This window comes from Leopardus geoffroyi, chromosome D3 (assembly GCF_018350155.1).
Source record: "Leopardus geoffroyi isolate Oge1 chromosome D3, O.geoffroyi_Oge1_pat1.0, whole genome shotgun sequence".
Classification (NCBI taxonomy): domain Eukaryota; kingdom Metazoa; phylum Chordata; class Mammalia; order Carnivora; family Felidae; genus Leopardus; species Leopardus geoffroyi.
The window spans coordinates 43,761,008-43,779,503 of record NC_059339.1 but is presented as its reverse complement, the minus strand read 5'-3'; the positions used below and the strand labels follow the sequence as shown (position 1 = coordinate 43,779,503).

Sequence of the window (18,496 nt, the reverse complement as noted above, 5' to 3'; positions counted from 1 at the left end):
GTGCACCCCTATGTGTATTGAAACATTTGCAATAGCCACGATATTCAAGCAACCCAAGTGTCCATTGATAGATGAATAGATAAAGATGTGTGTACACACACACACACACACACACACACACACACACACTGGAATGTGAATCAGACATAAAAAAATGAAATCTTGCTATTTGTAACAACATGGATGGTTCTAGAGGGTATAATGTTAAGTGAAATAAGTCAGTCAGAGAAAGACAAATACCATATGATTTCACTCATATGTGGAATTTAAGAAACAGAACAAACCAACAACAACAAAGACAAGAGACAAACCAAAAAACAGATGCTTAACTATAGAGAACAAACTCACCATTCCCAGAGGGGAGGTGGGTGGGGGGGTGAGTGAAATAGGTGAAGGGGATTAAGAGTACATTTAACCATGATAAGCACTGCATAATATATAGAATTGTTGCACTGTATGGTACACTGGAAACTAACACTGTTTGTTAACTCTACTGGAATTAAAATAAAATGGAAAAGAAAAACACTTAATGTTTAATGTTAAAATCTGTGATCCAATTTAGTTAAGGTTTTGTAGGAGTTATGAAGTTTAGGTTGAGGTTTATTTTTATGGATATTCAATTATTCAGCAACATTTGTTGAAGAGGCTACCTTCCTCCATTGAATTGCTTTTGTACCTTATCAAAAATCATTTGGCTATACTTGGTGTGGGTCTATTTCTGAGCTTTCTATTCTGTTCCATTGATCTATATGTCTGTCCTTCCATGAATAGCACATTGTTTTGTTTTGTTTTTTAAATTTTTCTTAATGTTTATTTATTTTTGACAGAGAAAGAGAGAGAGAGAGAGAGAACATGAGTGGGGGAGGGGCAGAGAGAGGGAAACACAGAATCTGAAGCATGCTCCAGGCTCCCAGCTGTCAACACAGAGTCCGATGCGGGGCTTGAACCCATGGACCACGAGATCATGACCTGAGCTGAAGTTGGATGCTCAACCGACTGAGCCACCCAGGCGCCCCACACATTGTTTTTTATTAGAGCTGTATAAGTCTTGAAACTTGGATGTAGTTTTTCTTCCATGTTATTCTTTTATTTTTATTTTTTTATTTTTAGAGAGAGCACAATTGGATCAGGGGGCAGAGGATGGGAGAAAGAGAATCTTAAGCAGGCTCAATGCTCAGCGCAGAGCCTGATGCAGAGCTCAATCCCACGACCTTGGGATCATGACCTGAGCTGAACTCGAGTTGACACTCAACCCAATGAGCCCCCCAGGTGCCTCATCACATTATTCTTTCTAAAAATTGTTTTAGCTTTTCTAATAAAATTTTAGAAAAACTTGCCTGTATCAACAAACCCCACAAACCTGGGGTTTGATAGGAATTATGTTAAACCTCTGTGTCATTTTGGGGACAATATACCTTACAATATTGAGTCTGCCAATCCATGAACACCATGTCTCTCCATTTATTTAGATCTTTTTTGATTTCTTTCATCAGTGTTTTGTGGTTTTCAGCATAAGTCCTATATGTTTTGTTAGATTCGTACCTAAATATTCCCTTTTTTAAATTTAAGTTAAATGATACTGTATTTTTAATTTTGTTTTCTTCATGTTCATTGTTAATGTGTAGAAATACAATTGATTTTTGCATGTTGATCTTGTCTTACGACCTTGTAGAACTTATTAATTAGTTCTAGGTGTTTTTTGTTTGTATGTTTTTGTTTTGTAGCATCTTTGGGACTTTCTGCATAAGTAATCATGTCATCTGTAAATATGGACAATTTTATTTTTTCCATTCTGATCTGTATGCCTTTTATTTCCCGTATTTGCATTATTGAACTGGCTATGAGTTCCGGAGCTGTGTTTAATAAGAGTGGTGAGATAGGACATCCTTGCCCTGTTCTTAATTTTTGAGAGAAAACATAATCTTTCACTTTTAAGTCTGATATTAATTTTAAGGGGTTTTTTTTGTAAATTTTTTTCATAACTTGAGGAATTTACTTCTAGTCCTATTTTTCTGAGAGTTCTTCTCTTAAATAAGCATTGGATTTTCTCATTTTTTCTGTATCTGTTGATACCATGATGTTTTTTCTTTAGTCTGTTCATGTAGTGAATTATATTTTCTTTTCACTTTTTAACAGTTGAGGTATAATTGACACATAACATTAGTTTCACGTGTATAACATAATAGTTCAGGTGTTTTTATTTTTATTTTTTTATTTTTTTATTTATGTTATTATTCTTTTTTTAATGTTTGTTTATTTTTGAGACAGAGCATGAACGGGGGAGGGTCAGAGAGAGAGGGAGACACAGAATCCGAAGCAGGCTCCAGGTTCCGAGCTGTCAGCACAGAGCCTGACGCGGGGCTCAAACTCACGGACCGTGAGATCATGACCTGAGCTGAAGTCGGATGCTTAACCGACTGAGCCACCCAGGCACCCCAGTTCAGGTGTTTTTATATACTGTATTGTGAAATGATCACATTAAGTCTAGTTAACATCCATCACCACACATAGAATTTTTTTTATGATTAGAACATTTAAGATATACTCTCTGAGCAACTTTGAATTTTTTTTAATGTTTATTATTTTTGAGAGAGAGAGAGATACCAGGGGAGGGGCAGAGAGAGAAGGAGACACAGAATGTGAAGCAGGCTCCAGGCTCTGAGCTGTCAGTGCAGAGTCTGATGTTGGGCTTGAATCCACGAACTGAGATCATGACCTGAGCCGAAGTCAGATGCTTAACCAATTGAGCCACCCAGGCGCCCCAGTCTCTGAGCAACTTTCAAATATACAATACAGTACTATTAACTGTGGTCACTATGCTGTATATTACATCTCCATGACTTACATAACTGGAATTGGTATTTTTTTTTGCCACCTTCACCCATTTTGTCCACCCCCATCTCTTGTCTCTGGCAACCACTAATCTGTTCTCTGTATCTATGGGGTTTTGTTTTTTAGATTCCACATATATGTCAGATAATATATTTATCTTTCGCTGTCTGACTTATTTGACTTAGCATAATACCTTCAAGGTCCATCCATGTTGTTGCAAATGGCAAAATTCCATTCTTTTTAATGGTAGAATAATATTCCAGTGTGTGTGTGTGTGTGTGTGTGTGTGTGTGTACAAATAGACTTATCACATTTTCTTTATCCACTCATTCATTGATGGACACTTAAGTTGCTTCCATGTCTTGGCTATTGTAAATAACGCTGGTTGATTTTTTAATATTGAATAGCTCTTGTATCTTTGGAATAAACCTTTGTTGCTTCTGGTGTAAAATTGGTTTTATATATTGTTGAATTTTATTTGCTAATATTTTGTTAAGAACTTTTGTATCTTCAAAAAAGATACTGGTCTGTAGTTTTTTTCTTCCATACTGACTTTGTCTGATCTGCTATCAGGGTATTATTAGCCGTGTAAATGAGTTTGAAAGTGTTCCCTCCTTTTCTGTTTTCTGGAGGAGATTTCATAGAATTGGTGTTAATTCTTCTTTAAACATTTCGTAGGGGTACTGGGTAGCTTAGTCTGTTAAGCATCTGACTTTTTTTTTTTTTAATGTTTATTTTGAGAGAGACAGAAACAGCACAAGGGGGGAGGGGCAGAGAGAGGGAGAGAGAGAGAATCCCAAGCAGGCTCTGCACTGCCAGCACAGAGCCCAGTGCAGGGCTTGAACCCATGAAGCTGTGAGATCATGACCTGAGCTGAAACCAAGAATCAGACCCTTAACGTACTGAGCCACCCAGGCACCCCAAGCATCTAACTCTTGATCTACGTTCGGGTCATAATCTCATGGTCCATGGATTCAAGCCCCACGATGGGCTCTGTGCTGACAGTGCAGAGCCTGCTTGGGATTCTCTCTCTCCCTTTATCTCTGCCCCACCCCCATTTCCTCTTGCTCTCTCTCTCTCTCTCAAAATAAATGAACATTAAAAAGATTTTTTTTTTAATTTTTTTTTTTTCAACGTTTATTTATTTTTGGGACAGAGAGAGACAGAGCATGAACGGGGGAGGGGCAGAGAGAGAGGGAGACACAGAATCGGAAACAGGCTCCAGGCTCTGAGCCATCAGCCCAGAGCCTGACGCGGGGCTCGAACTCACGGACCGCGAGATCGTGACCTGGCTGAAGTCGGACGCTTAACCGACTGCGCCACCCAGGCGCCCCAAAAAGATTTTTTTTTTGATAGACTTCTTCAGTGAAACTATCTTGGAGATTTCCTTTTTGGTGAGTGTTACATTATTAAAATTAATAATACTATTCAAATTATCTTATTGATAGTGGGTTAGTTGTGGTAGTTTGTGCCTTTTAAGGAATCGTCCATTTTATTGAAGTCAAATTTGGATGTAGAGTTGTTCATAGTATTTCCTTATTATCATTTGTATAGCTGCAGGATCTTTATGATATTACCTATTTCACTTTTTTTTATTTAAAATTTTTTTTTTTTTTCAACGTTTATTTATTTTTTGGGGACAGAGAGAGACAGAGCATGAACGGGGGAGGGGCAGAGAGAGAGGGAGACACAGAATCGGAAACAGGCTCCAGGCTCTGAGCCATCAGCCCAGAGCCTGACGCGGGGCTCGAACTCACGGACCGCGAGATCGTGACCTGGCTGAAGTCGGACGCTTAACCGACTGCGCCACCCAGGCGCCCCCCTATTTCACTTTTGATATTAGTAATTTGTGTCTTCTTTTGTCAGTCTTGCTAGAGGGTTGTCAATTTGATCTTGTCAAAGAACTGTCTTTGTTTTATTGAATTTTTGCTTTTTTCTTTCTGTGTTCAATTTTGTTGATTTTTTGTTGCCTTTATTGCTTCCTTTCTTATGGTTTGCTTTAGGTTTTTTGTGTTCTTCTAGTTTTTTGAGAAAGGAATGTAAGTTTTTCAAAATCATTTGCCTTTCTAATCTGAGTATTTAGTGCTATACATTTCTCTTCCAGCATTGCTTTAGCGTGTTCCACAAATTTTGATAGGTTGTATTTTTATTTTCATTCAGTTTAGTGTGTATTTTTATTTCCCTTTAAGCTTTCTCTTTGGCCATGGATTATTTAGAAATATTTTATTTAGTTTGTAAGTGTTTTGAGATTTACCTACTATCTTTCTATTATTTGCTTTAATTTGATTACATTTTAGTCAGAGAATACACTCTATGATTTTAATTTTTTTTCTAATTTTTTTTTTTTTTTTTTTTTTACGTTTATTTATTTTTGAGACAGAGAGAGACAGAGCATGAGCGGGGGAGGGTCAGAGAGAGAGGGAGACACAGAATCTGAAACAGGCTCCAGGCTCTCAGCTGTCAGCACAGAGCCCGATGCGGGGCTCAAACTCACGACTGCGAGATCATGACCTGAGCTGAAGTCGGTCGCCCAACCGACTGAGCCACCCAGACGCCCCAGTATGATTTTAATTCTTATATATTTGTTGAGGATTGAGGTATGGCACAGGATTTGGTCTATCTTGGTAAGTTTTCTATCAGCACTTATAAGGAATGTGTATTTTGCTGCTGTTGGGTGGAATGTTCTAAAAATGTCAGTTAGATCCTGTTGGTTCATTGGTGTTGTTGAGTTCTTGCTGATTTTCTCAATATTTCTAACAATTACTGAGGGAGGCATATAGAAGTGTTCAACTAAATTTATGAATTTTTATATATCTTTTCATTTTTATCCACTTTTGCTTCACATATTTTGTAGCTGTCTTGTTTAGAACATACTCATTTTAAGATTGCTATGCCTTCTTGATGGATTGTCTCTCTTATCATCATGTACTTTTCTGTTCTTAGTAATTCTCTTTGCTCTGAAGTCTAATTTATTTCACAATAATATATCCATCTCAGCTTTCTTTTGATTACTGTTTGCATGGTATATTTTTTCTTATCTTTTTATTTTTAACCTACCTATACTGTTAAATTTGAAGTGAATTTCATGTCTGGGATTGGTCATGTTTCGTTTATCAGTTCTGACAATCTGTCTTTTAACTTGAATTGTTGCTTCAGACCATTTATATTCAATATAATTGTTACTTTAGAGCTTAAATGTGCTGTTTTATTTTTTGTTTTCTGTTTAATCTCCCCTTTTTTTGTTTTTCTGTTTCCCTTTTTTGCCTTCCTGTGGACTAATTGAACATTTACCATTTTATTTTGATTTACCTATAGCGCTTTTGTGTGTGTTTCTTTGTATAGCTTTTTAATTGGTTATTCCAGGTATTAAATTAGACATACACCGTGTCACATTTGATTGGTGTTGACATTTTACTATTTTGAGTGAAGGGTAGAAATCTTACCCACTTTATGTTCCCTTTTTTTCCCTGTTTATAATCTTTAATATCACCTTATATACATTCAGAAACTAGGTAACATTATAATTGTTGCTTCAACTTTTAAGAAAATGAAAGCGTATTGTATTTTCCCATATTTTTACTCTTCTCATTTGTTCTTCCTTCCTGATAGCCCGAGATTCTTTCCTTTATCATTTTCTTTTTATTTAGAGAATTTATTTTAACTGTGATTTTAGGTCTACTCATAACAAATTGCTTAGTTTTCTGTCATCTCACAATATTTTTTTAAAAATACATTTTGTTAATTGAATTATAGTTGACACACAGTGTTACGTTAGTTTCAGGTGTACAGCATAAGTGATTTGACCCAACTCTACGTTATGCTCAGCATAAATGTAGTTACCATCTGTCACCATACAATGCTATTATTACATTCTGTTTGACTATATTTCCTATGCTGTACATTTTATCCCCATGACTTATTCATTCCATAACTGGAAGCCTGTATCTCCTTCCCTTCTTCTTTTTTCTTTTTGCCAGCTATAGAATTCTAGTCTGACGGTTTTTTGTTGGTTTGTTATTTCTTTGGATATATCTTGTTAGCTTCTTCAATTATATTAGGTTTATATGTTTTGCCAAATGTAGGAAATTTTTTGCCTTCATTTTCATCATTTTTAGTTATATTCTGTGTCTTTTCTCCTTCTGGCCTTCCAGTAATACAAATGTTAAACCTTTTGTTACAATTCCACAGGTTTCTGAGTCTCAGTTCATTTTTCCCCTTATGATCAAGATCTAGTCTTATGAAATTTTTTATAGGAATTAAGAAGATAATATTAGGTATTTTTTAATGTTGTTGTACTACTGCTAACTAAAGAACATATGATATCTATGTTTTTCCCCAAGGGGAAAATAAATCGGTCACTTAAAGGGTAATTTGAAAAACAGCAAACACTGTCTCCCAAAGCAATATCAAATCATCTGAACTTTTTCATTTATTCATACCAAGACAAAGTCTAGCTTGTGTTCATCCATACCTATACACCTGCTGCCTTTACTCATTTCCTCTTTGAAATTGTCCACGAGTGTTTCCATGGCTTACTAAGATATATCGTTTTCTTGTAACAGCTCTATGTAGTAGTTACTGTTATTATCCTTGTTTTACAGATGAGGGCATTGAGGCTTTGAGGGCTAATATAACATCTTAAGATCATGAGAGACTATTAAGTGTTCTAGAATGGAATATGGCTCCCCATGTCCTTCTGACAAGATACTGTTTACATAAAATATTTTTTTTTATTTTACAAGGTTAACGTCTCAACTCTGTATTTTCATTCTGTTCTCCCTAACATTTCTTGGATCATTACTTAATCATTTATCTTCTATAAAACTATGTGTCTTCTACCTAGCAGTATTCCATCAAGTTTAGGTTCTAATCATGCAGGCTTCTAATCTTTCTCATCTCTTTTGGCCATTATTATTTTTTTTTATTATTTATTTTTTTTAAGTAATCCCTACACCCAACATGGGACTCGAATTCAGAACCCCAGGATCAAGAGTTGTGTGCTCCATCGACTGAGCCAGCCACACACTCCTTGGCCATTATTTTATTTATTCATTTTCATTAACTTTTCTTCCTACTGTAAGCTGGTTTTTGCCATTCTATTTAAGGTTGATAATGACCTTTTCTTTTTAATTTTCTGGAGAGTCTCATCCCTGTTTCTCCTCTGGGCTAGATGGTCTATTGTACCTTTCTGTTATAATCTCTTGTCTCAGGTGTCTATGGATATTATAGTTGTTTGGTATGTTTCATGACCAGTGCCCACTGCTTTTTCTGCCTGTGTTCCAAGTTATGGAAAACAGAGATGAGGGCCTTGCCTTAGTCTTTAAGGCATCCCCCAGACAGGTTACAACAGAGATATACAATAACTTCCCAATATGATCTTACTCTGCTTCCTCTGATTCAAGATGGGGGAAGTGAGAACCCATCTGCTGCCTTTACTCATTTGGAAGAAGTGGGATAAGAGTGAGTGAAAATGTTGCAAAACTTTCTACCATTTGAAGATGGCTTTTACTTAACTGGACATTTGCTTGATTACTCTAAACCTTTGATTGTTTTTCTAAGCTGTTGCAAAGTTGGTTCAGAGAGCTTCTGGGATTTTTTGTTCTGTTTTGTTTTGTTTCTCTGGGGAATGAGAGCTTGGAGCTTCCTAGTCCACCATTTTGTTGGTGTCCGACAGTGACTTTTTAAAAACAACTGTGAAATATATATAAGTGAGACTTAGCATTTGAATTATTTCTGCATGTACAGTACATTAAGTACGTTTACATCATTGTGCAGCCATCATCTGTAATATTTAATTACAAATTATTTGGCTTCTTTTGCATTTTTCATTCTGTTTGACTTTCTTGTGGTATTTTACTCTGCTTTTAAGTTCTAGAGTTATCACAGCTTTCATGATGCTATTATATCTTCCTTTCACCTCTCTGACTGCTTGTCAGCCATTTTTGCTCTGCTTACCTTTCAGATGTTTGTGTTTCCCACGGTGCTATTCTTTACTCTTTTTCCATTCTTCCATTGTTTATACTCACTGGGTAATTGAATCTGTTTTCTTGGATTTAAGTGTGTTCTTATGAAATACAAATCCATATCACAGTCCAGTCACTCCGTTGAACTCAAACTCATGTTTTCAACTGCCATCTTTTTTACCATAAAATGGTATTCTGCAGGGACCTCAAATTCGTATATCTAAAATACTTATCTTCTCTTTCCAAAATATATTATCTGCCTTGGTTAATGAAGTCACTACTCACTTAAAATAGAAGATATATAATCATTTTTCTAATCACATTATCATTCTTAACCTTTCCTGTCTCTTTTAGTCACTCACTAGATTCTTTTGTTTTTAATGTTCCATTCCTGTTGCTCCAGTTCAGTTTAGACTTTTATCTTCTTGTGCTGGTATTACCACAGTTTCCTCCTAATTGCTCTTTTTTTTATACCTGTCTCTTCCTGTTCAAATTTATCATCTTTGTCGTTGCCAGGCTTTAGTAAAATTAAAACCAGTTATGTCACTCTCTTTCCCCCCAAAATTCCTGTGGTTCCAAATGGATATCAGAATATAAATACTCAAATTCTTAACTTGGTATGTTATCCCTTTAATACACATTCTGTAACCCATCTTCACAACTTTGACTCCTATATGTCCTTCTTCTCACCCTTCCAGGACCAGAGCGTTCTCTTCTCATTTCTGAATTCTCCTTGCCTTTCCTCTCTCTAGATTGCCTTTCCCACCTCCATTTTATTCTTCCTAAATTCTGTTTTTAAGGACCAGCTCAAATTTCATCTCTTCCATGAGACCCAAATTGGTTAAACTGCCCTTTCTCTGATCATGTAGTACCTAGTTATAACACTTCTATTATTTACTTCCAGATACAGGAAGTGTTTATTACTGTTATTATTACTTCTGTTTTTCTATGGAGGAGGAGACAGACTTATAAATAATTATAATATAAATACAATAATTCCTATAATAGCATATAGGAAGTCTTTATTAATATTTTCTCAGACTGTTGGAGAAAGCAGCACAAAATAAGCAACATTTGAGGCATTTGTATGTAAGTAATGTTCCCATTCCAGCTGGAGAAAAGAGCAGGTTTAAAGGCAGTAGGGTAGAGTGAGCATGACCATTTGGCATATAGCTGGAGCATACTGTGGCCCAAGCCTAGATGCTTGCATATGGAGAAAATGAGGCTGGAAAGGTATAGCTAGAGACTGATTGGAAAGAGCCACTGTATGTTTTACTAAGTATATAGAATATATATGTTTTTTGTACTATAATTGTCTTAGGGAGTATGATGTATGTAGTAATGTCTCACTAGTTAACAGATTTTAATCACATTTACTATCAGAAGTTGTTAAAATTTCCTAAGGAAATTCTATTTTCATTTTCATATCACTGCTTAATTTTGCAAAATTCCTTCTCTTTTTATATAGTGAAGAGGGCAAAATATACCCATATATTTTCTTTAAATGGTATATTTTCTGTTACCAAAACATCGTTTCCATCAAACAAATGGAAAGATACACCTCATGGATTGGAAGAATTAGTATTGTTAAAATGTTCACCCTACCAAAAGCAATCTGCAGATTTCAGTTCAGTCTCTCTCAAAATACCAAGAGCAGTTTTTGTTTTTTTTGTTTTTGTTTTTGCAGAACTAGAACAAATAATCCAAAAATTGGTATGGAACCACAAAAGACCTCAAATAGCCAAAGCAATCTTAAGGAAGAAGAACAAAGCTGGAGGTATTATAATCCCAGATTGCAAGATACATATGGCAAAACTATTGTAATCCACTGTAGTACTGTGGCACAAAAATAGAAAGATCAGTGGAACAGATAGAAAGCCTAGAAATGAGGACATGCTTGTGTGGTCAACTAATCAACAACTAAGGAAGCAAGAATATACAATGGGGAAAAGACAGTCTTTTCAATAAATGGTGCTGGGAAAACTGGACTGATTTCTTACACTATCAAAAATATACTCAAAATGGATTAAAGACTAAAATGTGAGACTTGAAACCATAAAACTTCTAAAAGACAATATAGCCAGTAATGTCTTACACATTGGTCTTAGCATATTTATAGATGTCTCCTCAGGCAAGGGAAATAAAAGTAAAAATAAACTATTGGGGCTACACCAAAATAAAAAAGGAAAAGAAACCATCAACAAAACAAAAAGGCAAGCTAGTGAATGGAAGACGATATTTGTAAATGATATATCCAATAATGGGTTAATATCCAAAATATATAAAGAACATAAAAAAATCTGATTTAAAAAGGGGCAGAGGATGTAAATAGGTATTTTTCCAAAGAAGACATGCAGATGGCCAGCAGTCGCTAATCATCAGGGAAGTGTAATCAAAACCACAATGAAATACCACCTCACACTGGTCAGAATAGCCAGTATCAAATAAACAAGAAAAAATAAGTGTTGACAAGGATGTGGAGAAAAGAGAACCCTTGTGCACCGTTGGGAATGTAAATTGGTACAGCCACTGTGGAAAGCAGTATGGAAATTCCTCAAAAAATTAAAAATACATATACCATATGATCCAGCAATTCTACTGTTGGGTATTTACTAAAGAAAAGGAAAACACTAATTTTTTAAAAATATTTTATTTTTGAGAGAGACAGAGCATGAGCATGAGCAGGGGAGGGGCAGAGAGAGAGGCAGACACAGAATCTGAAGCGGGCTCCAGGCTCTGAGCTGTTAGCACAGAGCCCGACACAGGGCTCAAACCCACGAACCGCCTGATCATGACCTGAGCTGAAGTCGGACTCTCAACTGACTGAGCCACCAGGTGCCCCTGAAAACACTAATTTGAAAAGATAAATGTACTCCTATGTTCACGGAATCCTTTTTTGCAGTAGCCATGATATGGTAGCATCTCAAGTTTCCATTGGTAGATAAATGGATAAAGATGATGTCACACACACACACACACACACACACACACACACACACACACTGGTGTATTACTCAGCCATTAAAAAGAATGAGATCTTGCCATTTGTGACAACATGGATGGACTTAGAGGGTACTATGCTAAGCAAAATAAGTCAAAGACAAACTGTAATTTCACTCATGTGGAATCTGAAAATGAATGAAAAAACAGACTCAAATACAGAGAACAAGCTAGTGGATTAAGAGGTACAGATTTCTAGTTATAAAGCAAGTCAGATAAAAATTACAGCATAGGGAATTAAGAAAAAAGTTTGACATCAATTTTTTTTTTTTTTTGAGAGAGAGCGTGAGCAGGGGAGGGTAAGAGAGAGAGGGAGAGAGAGTGAAGGAGAGAGAATCCCAAGCAGGCTCTGTCCTGTCAGCACAGAGCCCAACATGAGGCTAGAACCCACAAACCATGAGATCATGACCTGAGCAGAAATCAAGAGTCTGACGCTCAACCGACTGAGCCACCCAGACTCCAATCAATCTTTTAATACCAAGGGTTAGCCTGTTTTAGAAGTAGTTTGGTTTTCAGAGAACCTGGTTTTACTGCCAGCGTTTTAATGTGTTTTTGGTAGTTTCTAAAAAAAATGTCTAGGTCTAGAATGGTAACCAGTTAGATTTTAAACTTTTACTTAAAAGTGAATGTTTTTTATATATAGTATATCTTCTTTCCTACTGCCATTATATTCTCATTTTTTAAAAATATTTATTTATTTTGAGAAAGAGAGAGCAAGCATGTGAACCGGGGAGGGGCAGAGAGAGGGGAGAGAGGGAATCCCAAGCAGGTTCCTCACTCATTGTGGAGCCTGATGCAGGGCTCAGTGTCAGGCACCATGAGATCCATGACCTGAGCCAAAAATCAAGAATTGGAGGTTTAACCGACTGAGCCACCCAGGGGCCCCTATATTCTCATATCTTAAATATATTATTACTGATGGATTTAGTCTTAAATGATATGCATAGGATTCTTATTTTTTGTAGAGAACAAAAATTTGTAAAAATGTTTAATTGAATAATTTTCTCCTGCTTCTTTTGCTTAAGTTTTGTTATACGATCTTTTGCTCATAATAACAGTGCATCTTAGGAAATGTGAAATGTTCATTCTTTGGATATTCTTTTAAAATGTTATATTTGTAATTAATTATACTTGCCTTTATGTGTTTATGTGAAAGTACTTCCCCAATGTGACTAGCTTCTTTGAAAATATACTGCTGTATCATTGTTAAGCTATGAGTAGCAAAGAATTTAATTATTGTAATTCTTTGACATTGGTTCCTCTTTTATGTGTCCTCTCTTCTTCAGATTTTAAATTGATGATTAAGCTATATATGATGGGCATGTTGTGAAAGCAGAGGGTAGCTTTTCTTCATGCCTAAATAATAAAGTGAAGGAGCAGTAGGACTACATGTTTTGGCTGTTATGACTTGTAAATTGTTTTTGTACTTGGGGGAATGTTAATTTCTGTTAAGGTCTTGAGTTCTGATACTAGAATATGGACTGTAGGAAGTGGGGAAGTCTTACTTGTTATTTACAGAACTTTAGAGTGTTGAATAAAAGTCAGAATTCCTTGCCCCGATTTATGGTTGGAGATAGACATTCATTCCTTGTGTAATTTATCTATTGCTTTAAAGTGGAAGCCTGCATACCTCTCCTCCACCACAGTGTCTTGATTCCCCTTAGCCTCTGTTTTGTATATGCTTTAGATTATGCTAGAATACCTTCTTATTCATTTTATTTTTCTGATAAAAGGCATATAAATTTTGCTTATGGACAATCCTGAAAAGCCATATACCATCTCAAATTACTATAAAATTAAAAGTGTAGGGTTTAGGTCCAAACACCTACTCACCATATAATTAGTGGAGACAGCTGATTTTCCATAAACAAAAGTATGATCAAATTCTGTGGCCAAGCAAAAGTGAGATACCCAATGTTTAAAAAAAAAAAAAAAAAAAAAAAAAGGCAGGATTACGATGTTGGAGAAGGGTTTATAGCACAGTGACCTAAGATTTACTCTTAGGGTTTTATGACCACATGACTAAAATGTCTGTTTTTCTCTTTATGTCACTTCTAGCAGTAGTGAGACTAATATGTAGAACTTTCAAATGTCAGGGAAATAAAGCAAAGAGAGGGAAGTAGGACTCTTAAGGGACACTTTACATACTTATTTAATTCTCACAAATCCATTATGAGTTGTAGATAGTTACTATTCTCATTTTACAGAGGAGAAAACAGGCTCAGAAAGTTTATGTGACTTGTCCTCGCAACGGTAGCATGCAAATATACTTTTTTTTTCTTCAAAACGCTTTTGATTTATTTGAATTCTTTTGACCCATCTGGAATTCATTTTATTATGAAGCATGACTCAAAAATCCTTCATCTGCATAGTTCTGTTCAGTTATACAAACATTTACCAAAGAGTGACACTTTTGTCAGCCCCATCTTTCCCCTGTCCTGACTATTAAATGGGCAGTTCTCTTGCCCTTTCAGTGCAAGAAGTCCTATAGCTCATGCATTGGTTAATTGTATTTCAGTGCAGTGACATTTATTGAACCCCTGCTATTAAGTATTTCAGCGAGGATGCTTTAAGTTATAAGAAATAGAAAATCCGATGCACGCTGAGTCAGACAATTCATTCTCTCAGGTATGTGTAGACTGGCTCCAGAGTAGGTTAATTCAGTGATTCAACAAACATCATCAGGGACCCAGGTTCCTTCCATTCTTTGGCTCTATCATTATCATTGTGTTTGGCTTTGTCCTCTGCCAATTTCCCTTGAGGCTGCAAGATGGCTGCTGTTACTTGAGGTGTCACGTACAGACATGATATTTTCTCATGAAAGGAAGATACTTCTTTTTAAAAAATTTTTTTAATGTTTATTTTTGAGAGACAGTGGGACAGAGCAAATGGGGGAGGAGGGGCAGAGAGAGAGGAGACAGAATCCAAAACAGGTTCCAGGCTCTGAGCTGTCAGCACATTCGAGCAGGGCTCAAACTTAAGACCTGAGCTTAAGTTGGACACTTCACAGACTGAGCCACCCAGGCGCCCCTAGATATTTCTTACATGTATCACTTTCAAGAGAGGAGAAATTTCCCCCAGAATCCTTCTGAAGACTTTCCCTCATGTTTCATGTGCCAGCTTATTACCATCTTCCTGTATTTAAAGTGAACATTGGCAAGAGTAATGGGCCACCATTTTGGTTTAGATTACACTAATCAGAACCATCCTCCTGATGCTGAGGAAGATCTCCCTACTTCTGGGAGCTCATAGTCTTGTGGAGGAAGTTGGGTGGCTTGAACAAAATTGAAGTTGAATTAGGAAGGTAGAAGGGGGAAATAATTGTTGAGGTAGGAGAACCAATAGTCTTACTATCTACTGTGTTATCAGTAAAATGTGATGCTCAGTTCTGGGGCTTAGCTTACTCAAAGCACTTGAAATCTAGCTTGAAGATTGAAGTAAAAAATAAGACAAGGGGAACTGTCAGTTTTTATAGGTAGTTTAGTGAAGGTCATGCAGAAGAAAGAGTAGGAGAAAGAGTAGTAGAGAAAACAAGTTTGAATCCTAGCCAGACACCTTTCTAGTTATAATTAGAAGAATGATTTGTGGTTTTCTGTTAATTTTTTAACAATACAGCTTGAGTTTATACATATTCTCAATTCCTAATTTCATTTTTGAGATATTCAGGATTTTTTCAATCATATTTTTATCATGGTCATGTTATATTTATAACTAGTAAACTAGGAGTTAACATTTTGATTCTGATACAGGTTGCTAGCTAGTATTGGACAAGTCAATATTTCTGATTGCTGTTTGTCCTGGCTGTAAGATGAAGTGGTTCAACAAGGCAATTTTTGAGATTTTTTTTGTGCCTAACATTTAGTAAAAAAAACAAAAAAAACCCTCAAAAACAACAACAACAACAAAAAACTTATATGGAGTAAGATTGGAAGCAGTTGCTTTAATATATTTACCAAAGAGAGCATATGAGTAAAATTTAATGTACATTTCCCACATTTTTTAATGTTTCATGTGATAGTAAAAAACAATTTAAGCTATTATAATTTAGTTCTGAATCTTTTAAAATTGGCAAGTATCTTTGGAAGTAGATGTTTACTATAAACTATTAAAATAATAGTTATTATAAAATATGTTGAGATTATTGCTTTATAGGTACAGGCATTTTCCAGACAACTTTAAGGTACTAAAATATTGCCTAAAATTTTTATTGTGTAGTCAGGAGTACTTGGACTACTCTATAGATTAATTTTGGGGAGTAACCCGATGTACTGACATTTAGTATCTAATCTGAGAAAAGTATTTCTTGAATAATGTAATACCTTTGCTGTTGAGCATAAAAATCACTGGCTTAAATGTACATTTTATGCCTACTTGTTCAGGTCATTCTGCAAGGTGCTGTGGGAGAAAACAAGATATTAACTGTGGTTTCTGCCTTAACTTAAAAGTCTTTTAATTCATATTTGTCTTTTCCTAGAAAATAGTGAATTCAAATACTTATTGGTTTGGCTTTTCAGTTTAGATTAGACCAAGCATCAGCTGGTCTTTCTAAAATCATGTTTCCATATAAAGGTTCTGGTTTTTTTTGTTTTTTTTTTTCTGTAAAAAGAATTACCAGAAATATTCAAATTGCTTAGAAGAGTCTAGGATATGTATTTTTTTTTTTGACACCCATAGTTTTCTTTTCTTTTTCTTTTTTTTAATTTAAACCCAAGTTAGTTAACATATAGTGTAATAATGGTTTCAGGAGTAAAATTAGTGATTCATCACTTACATATAACACCAGTGCTCATCCCAACAAGTACCCTTCTTAATGCCCATACTCATTTAGCCCATCCCCCCACTCACCTCCCCTCCAGCAACACTCAATTTGTTATGTGTATTTAAGAGTTTCTTATGGTTTGCTCGGGGTTTTTTTTTTTTTTTTTTTTTTTTTTCAATCTTCTTTTTCCTTCCCTTCCCCTGTGTTCATCTGTTTTGTTTCTTAAATACCACATATGAGTGAAATCATATTTGTCTTTCTCTGATGCCGCTTATCATAATACTTTCTAGCTCTATCCATGTTTTTGCAAATGGCAAGATTTCATTCTTTTTGATCACCGAGTAATATTCCATTATACACACACACACACACACACACACACACACACACACACACACATCTTCTTAATTCATCAGTCAATGGACATTTGAGCTCTTTCCATAATTTGTCTATTGTTTTTTTTTTTTTTAATTTTTTTTTTTTCAACGTTTATTTTATTTTTTGGGACAGAGAGAGACAGAGCATGAACGGGGGAGGGGCAGAGAGAGAGGGAGACACAGAATCGGAAACAGGCTCCAGGCTCTGAGCCATCAGCCCAGAGCCTGACGCGGGGCTCGAACTCACGGACCGCGAGATCGTGACCTGGCTGAAGTCGGACGCTTAACCGACTGCGCCACCCAGGTGCCCCATAATTTGTCTATTGTTGATGGCACTGCTATAAACAGTTTATTTGAAGATACAGGGCATATGCCCTCTCAGATCAGCATTTTTGTATTCTTGATAAATACGTAGTAGTGCAATTGCTGGGTCATAGGGTAGGTCTGTTTTTAATTTTTCGAGGAACCTGTTCTCCAGAGTGGCTGCATTGGTTTGCATTCCCACCAGCAGTGCAAAAGTGTTCCCCTTTCACCACATTCTCACCAACATCTGTTGTTTCCTGAGTTGTTAATTTTAGCCATTCTGAGAGGTGTGAGGTGGTATCTCATTGTCATTTTGATTTGTATTTCCCTGATGCTGAGTGATGTTGAGCATCTTTTTATGTGTCTGTTAGCCACTAGGAGGAAATGTATCTTGAAGATAGATGAATTTGCATTAGTGGAGGAGCTTTTTCTTCAGATCTGCACAAACCTGTATATTTTGAAAAGCCCGTATCAAATGGATTGGTCTTTTTAAGCAATCAACAACATTGGTATTATTACCTGTTTTTTCCATGTTCAGTTTCCAACTTATGCAATGATATATTTTAAAGTGTGTGTAAATTTGACTCTGCTTTCTGGTTTCTTCAGGAAATATTTTAAGTACTTGTGTTCTAAAATAGCTGAGTGATCACACCTGTGGCTTAACACAAAGTATAAAGTCTGCATATCCTCTGGCTTTAATTTTTCCTTCAACCTTTTATGAACATGACTGTACAGGGTCTGCAGAAGGTGTGTCTTCCCTTGTTGCTTTTGTTTTTATTCTTGGGCTCCGCTAAATTTCCCCAGCTAAATAAAATGAAGATTACTTGGGATTATCTGAATATTCCTCCTGCTCCTGCCACAAGATGGATATAACCCGAATAGATGTGTTCCCACTTGAGCATTGATTGGTACACCTTCACACTGCTCTGCACTTGCTGAGATAATATTTAAAAATCCACCTAAAAGTAAAAGCCTTTGTCCTTTACTAATGGTTGTCCTATAAAGTGCTTCACAGAAAGAGAACTCTTATGAAAATGCAATATATTTTTATAATTAAAAATTTATCTAAATGCAGAATTTATTTTATACCAAACAGTCACTGTTTAGTTACTATCTTGTCAAATATTTATAGTCACAAATGTACACCATTTGTTTTTGATGAGTATCTCAAGTAAAGATAAGTGTAGGAAGGGGGAATGAAAGTACAATTTCATGGGAAATGGAATTTCAATTTCAAAGGGAAAGGGCATGAGTTGAAGTTT

The 18,496-nt window shown here is 35.9% G+C and overlaps 1 protein-coding gene across 3 annotated transcripts in view; it reads left to right on the top strand.

The window, feature by feature from the left end:
• ROCK1 (Rho associated coiled-coil containing protein kinase 1) overlaps window positions 1-18,496 on the top strand; it is a 161,815-nt gene that overhangs the window by 20,915 nt on the left and 122,404 nt on the right. The window lies entirely within an intron of this gene.